The sequence below is a fragment of the Chenopodium album genome, chromosome 21 (genome assembly GCF_948465745.1).
Source record: "Chenopodium album chromosome 21, dcCheAlbu1.1, whole genome shotgun sequence".
NCBI classification, from domain to species: domain Eukaryota; kingdom Viridiplantae; phylum Streptophyta; class Magnoliopsida; order Caryophyllales; family Amaranthaceae; genus Chenopodium; species Chenopodium album.
The window spans coordinates 8,122,464-8,128,638 of record NC_137854.1 but is presented as its reverse complement, the minus strand read 5'-3'; the positions used below and the strand labels follow the sequence as shown (position 1 = coordinate 8,128,638).

Sequence of the window (6,175 nt, the reverse complement as noted above, 5' to 3'; positions counted from 1 at the left end):
ATTGTATAGAAATATAAAGAACATATAGTTAAAGTGAAAAGAGCATATTATAGAATGTTAACTAATGTTCATTATCTCCATGTTCTTTGATTGTTGGTATAATGAACTTTTATTTGTGACATAATGTTAATTGTTTATTTTAAAATGTTTTTTTAATTTAATCTTTAGATTATGAAGGTTGAATAAAAATTATGTTCATTACATTAAATTATCATTATAGGTGATCAAAAATTCGGGTCGGGCCGAGCCTTAACATAATATCTCGTGCCCAAACCAGGAAAATATAGCGAGCTTTTGGGGCTTTTTTTTGGGTCGGGTTTGGATTTTTAACTAAAAATGCAATTTTAGGCTTGTCCAAACCCGCCTTATTTTCGGGCCGGGCTGAAATTGATCACCTCTAATTATCACGTTCTTTATTAATACTACAGATGTTGACATGTTGTTTAGATATATATAAATTAAAGAACATAAAGTTTGATGTTTTTTTTATACAAAATAGCTATATGTTCTTTACAAAACTTCTATATGTTCATGACAATACAACTATATGTAATGTTCTTTATAAAATAGCTAGATGTTGTTTATAAAATAACTGTATGTTCTAAACTGAACAACTAAATGTTCATTCCACCTTTAAAAAAAGAAAACGGATGCACGGAACATTGTGCATCCGCCTCCATTATGGAAAAAATTTCAGAATCAATAAACGTAAATTGACTTGATGTCATATAATAAACCACATATTCCCTAAATTGACTTGGTGTCATATGATAAACCACATATTCCCTGATTATCTCCGTCTCTTTTGGATGATCGCGCGAGTCATCACCCAATTGATTCAGCTAAATGGGAATAAGATAAAATTTACTCTATCAAGAATTCAAGATACTATTCGTGAAAAGACAATCTATCCAACCAATTACAAGTTCAATTGGGATACTCTTTCTATTTAATCAATTATTGATTATATTTTGTTTTAACCCACTTATAATTGCACTTTTGCTAGTGATTTTATCTAAGATAAGCTTTGCTTGACTATTCGCTATACTTTTCTTCAATGAAGTACTGTAATCTTGTGGAAATTTATGATCGATATCATCAATTGCGCTTCATGTGTTTGAAAGAATTCGTCATTCTCCATAGATCAGTAATATTCCCAAGACGCACAATACAAAAAATTATACAATAGCTGGTTCCTACAGGCGCATGTACGGTGCAACGTACAGTCGTCTTGTAGGAAAGAACATGATATAGAAGAGTAATGGACATATAGCTATAGTGAAAAGAACATTCTATACGGAGTAAAAATTTAATGAACATATATTTAGAGTGAAAATAACATACCATTAAAATGTAATGAATATATTTGCATCCAAAAAAGTGAAAAGAATATATGTCTATGTTATTTGATTGTCAGTGTAATTTATTTAGTGTAATGTATTTTTATTTACGACATAATTTCATTGCTTATTGTGAAATGTTCATTGAATTTTGTGTTCAAATTATGGTGGTTATATATAGATAGTGTTTATTACATAATATTATCATGTACTTTATTAATATTACAAAAGTTCTTTAGATATGAAAAAAAAATTATAAAATTGAATGATTTTTACAAAACAACTATATGTTCTTTACAAAACAACTGTATGTTCTTTACAAAATAGTTATATGATGTTTTTTGCATTTTTTGGCTGTACCAAGCAAGGTACAACAGCCGCCTGCAATAAAATTTTCAAAAATTATAAAAGCAATGCAAAAACAAACAAAAGGGAGGTCAAAATCGTAAGTAGTTCATCATCACTTAGGCCTTGTTTGGTAATAACGTTTAAGATAGTGGTTAGCGTTTTGACCAGTCAATACAAAACACTACTAAGGAAAAAAAATAAGTGTGTTTGCCAAGATATCAACGTGATTAGCAATTAGCAGTAGAAGTAGCGTTTAAGTTGTTTTTCTCAAACGTTAAAATAGTACGAGTAGCGGGTAGCATTTGTTAATTTTTTATTACTTCTTTTTAACATTTATATTATTATCAATTTATTTTAGTAATGCAATCGCTACTTTTGCCAAACACCCACGCCATACTATCATCAGTTACTTTGATAGCTAACATATACTCACTACTGATTGACAGCTAATCGCTAACTTAACAGTTACCCGCTACCGCTAGCTTTACCAAATTGGACCTTAATGCATTATTTAAGTTATTCTTGCTTCATTTATTATAAATAAGTAAATAACCCTATTGATTTTCACTTCAAAACCATCAACCCTAAAAGATTTTTTTTAAAAAAAAAAAAAAAAAAAAACCATTCATAGCTATACCTCCATTAATCCATAAACTAACCACTCAACAATGGAGGCACCAACTTGGACAACGTATTTTCTCGCATCGCTAGCGACCATAGCCATAGTACTCCTTACGAACCACCTTCGCCGCCATCCTAAACTTAACTTACCACCCGGCCCAAAACCATGGCCGATCATAGGGAACTTCAATCTCATTGGGTCACTTCCCCATCGTTCTATCGACGAACTCTCTAAGAAATATGGGCATGTAATGATGCTCAAATTTGGGTCAGTCCCAGTGTTAGTAGGCTCATCCGTAGAAATGGCAAAGATTATCCTAAAAACAAATGATGAAATCTTTGCCGGAAGGCCTAGAGTTGCTTCCGGAAAGTATACAACGTATAACTATTATGATATAACATGGTCTCAATATGGTCCATATTGGCGTCAAGCTAGAAAGATTTGCTTGATGAAGCTTTTTAGCTCCAAGAGGCTCGAATCATACGAGTACATACGCATAGAAGAACTTAATTCCTTCTTAAGAGGTATATTTAACACTAATGGAGAATCTATTTTGTTGAAAGATTACCTCTTTGCTTTGAACTTAAATGTGATTAGTAGGATGGTGTTAGGAAAAAAATACACGGAGAAAAATAGCGAAGAAAAATCGATTGTAACACTAAAGGAATTTAAGTCAATGGTTGATGAATGGTTCTTTTTAAATGGGGTATTAAATCTTGGAGATTGGATCCCTTGTTTAAAGTATATGGATGTTCAAGGTTATGTGAAGAGGATGAAGATTTTAGGTAAGAAATTCGACATATTTTTGGAACATGTATTGGATGAACATAATGCCAGAAGGGAGATTGAGAAGGAAAATTGGGTTCCAAAAGATATGGTGGATGTATTATTACAACTTGCTGATGATCCTAATAATGAAGTTAAGCTTGAAAGAATTGGAGTCAAGGCATTCACTCAGGTATGTCTTTCCTAATCTAACTTTGTTATACCTACACATACAACATAAATTTTCATGAGAGAGTGATTAGAGCAACTTTCCTAGTTCGAAGAGATCTTAGGATCAATTCTCATCACTTGTCCTTGTGACTCTCTAAACATAATCTTCATTTAAAAATCACTTTAGGGTATATTCTTGTAATATTGCACATCTAGGCTAAATACAAGGAAAAATATTTGTTATAAAAGTGATTAGATGTTTTTAGCGACTTATAATTACATTGAACTTAATTATTATTAATCCGGCCTCCATTTGTCATTTGTGAACAATTGCATTATATTATACATTAGTATTATACATACATAAAATGGATTTCAGGAATTACTTGCTGGAGGTACAGAGAGTTCAACAACAACAGTTGAGTGGGCAATGTCTGAACTCATAAGAAGGCCGGACATCATAGCTAAGGCTAGAGAGGAGATGGACCACGTAATAGGAAAGGAAAAATGGGTTCTAGAGAAAGATATACAAAACTTGCCTTATGTTTGCGCAATAGTAAAGGAAACATTGAGATTGCACCCGGTAGCACCTTTGCTCGCGCCTCATCTAGCAAGGGAGCAAGTTAAAACCAAAGGCTATGATATCCCTAAGGATTCCGTTGTGCTTGTAAATACTTTCACCATACAAAGAGACCCTAAGGTATATGAAAGGCCAGATGAATTTTGGCCTGAAAGATTTATTGGGAAAAATATAGATGTCAAAGGTCACAATTTTGAGTTGTTGCCTTTTGGATCGGGGAGAAGGATGTGCCCAGGGTATAATCTTGGCCTTAAAATTATAGAGACAAGTTTGGCTAATCTTCTTCATGGTTTTGCATGGAAATTGCCTAATAACATGAAGCCTCAAGATTTGGATATGGATGAGGTTTATGGTCTCTCAAATCCTAAAAAGATTCCTCTTAGTGTTTGTGCTGAGCCTCGACTTTGTCACCATATTTACCATACTTGATAATTTAAGTTTTTAATATTGAACCTTAATTACCTCAAGTTGGGGTTCGAGGTCGTAGCCTAGTAGTTAAGGCCTTTTAATTCATGTTCTTGTTTTAATTACAGTAAATCAAAGTGTGTAAGCTATGGTAATGGTAGATGTTAAAGTTATATATGAGTATATTTTGTTATCGTAATTAGTTATGCATATCAGCTCTGTATTATTTTTAGTTGCTACATTTCTTTAATGATAATGTTTAATACTTTGTATGTTTTATAGGGTTCATTGTTCATATACGTGAGAGTATGGTAGTATTAATAAATTTTGTGGATAATAGCCCGAAAAATGGGTGAACCAAATATGTGTAGAGTAAAATTGTGGTTTATTACAACCAAAACTGATACTTTGTAATTTTGTATAAGTAGTATGAGACAAAATTAAATAAACATACTAAAAATGAAAATAGGTTAAACATTAGGAGATGGATTGTAAAGTACGGAGTAGTATGTATTTGTGTTGTAGAGTAAGTTATGCACTAGCCTACGCTGTTTTTTAACTCAAAGTGACAACGTTAGCCTACATTTAGGTTTAGGGTCTTGATTAGAGGCATAGAGTCGTGGAAACAAAGCTTAAATATGGTTCTAATTTTCTTGAGTATAGTTGGCACTTGTCTCATCATGTCAATAGTATGATGCGCCACTTTTATTAGCAACATTATTAGAGGTGTAAGGCTTTGGGCAAGTGCTTTTTAAATTAAGATGAGGAGAGTTTAGCTTATTGATTGTTTTATACACTAAAAATAATTAATAGCTAATACTTTCCATTTTTTTGATACTTGCAAGAGTTGCAACACACAATTTTTCACTTCTGTAAGAAATGAAGACATCACATGATATAATACACTGAAAATAAGAGTGAGAGATCATAAGGAGTATAAATTAGTGGACAATGAACTTTAAAAGGTAATAGTACAACATTCAACAACAAAAATTTTCAATTATAATGTTATCACTTACATGTATTGTGACATTACTGTTTTAGAAAATTGTTACAACAATTCAAAAACGGAGAAAATAGTAATTTACAAAATACCTTTACTATTACACAATTACAATCATCTAATCAAATTGCTAACTTACCACTAGTCAAAGAAGCTAACAAATAACAGTAAAAAGCTCCTCGTAATTGCCAAACAAGGCCATTGCACCCCATTGAATAACCAAATACTTTCTCCGTTAACTATTATTTGCAACATATACTATAAATTGATGCTTACTATTATGTGCAACAAATGTTTTCTTTCCTTTTTAAGTTATCATTTCTCTCTATCTCTCTCCTCATCACATGCACCCAACTTTTTCTCTCTCCATTTTACACTCACAAACAAGTTTTGTCTAGGAGTCCGCAAACACCCCCTTTGTTGCAGATAATAGTTAACGGAGGAAATATTTCAGGTTTAAATTATGTGGATCATTGGATAATCAATCACACTGAAGTAGGCCTATTATAGCCTCCCCCCAAAAAAGGCCCATCAGCCATTCGAAATAATTATCAATGGACCATCTGCCCATCTTGTATAGACTATAGAGCACTTCCAGTATAATACTGAATAAGCGAATAATCAGCCATAAGCACATCATTATTAATTGATGCCTTTTTATTTTTTCTTTGAGCTAATCTTATCTTCTTTAAAGGGCTATTGATAGACTCAATATGATTGATTGGTGAGGCAACTTGACTTTTCGATGTAGTTTAAACATTCATCCCCCGTTTCCCTCCTTTTTTTTCTTTTTTTTTCTTTTTTTTTTTTTTTTTTTTTTTGAATTTGAATGGAATAGGGAGGGGGTGATTTCTTTAAACAATAATAGTCATTCGACACTTACAATCATCCTTTAAGAGATCTAAATTCTCAATACAAGAATTAAATACCTCTAAACTAAT

The 6,175-nt window shown here is 32.1% G+C and overlaps 1 pseudogene; it reads left to right on the top strand.

Annotated features, from left to right (window-relative positions):
• The first annotated feature begins 2,318 nt into the window (after nucleotides 1-2,318).
• Nucleotides 2,319-4,255, top strand: LOC145600282 (trimethyltridecatetraene synthase pseudogene; annotated as a pseudogene).
• Nucleotides 4,256-6,175: the final 1,920 nt, after the last annotated feature.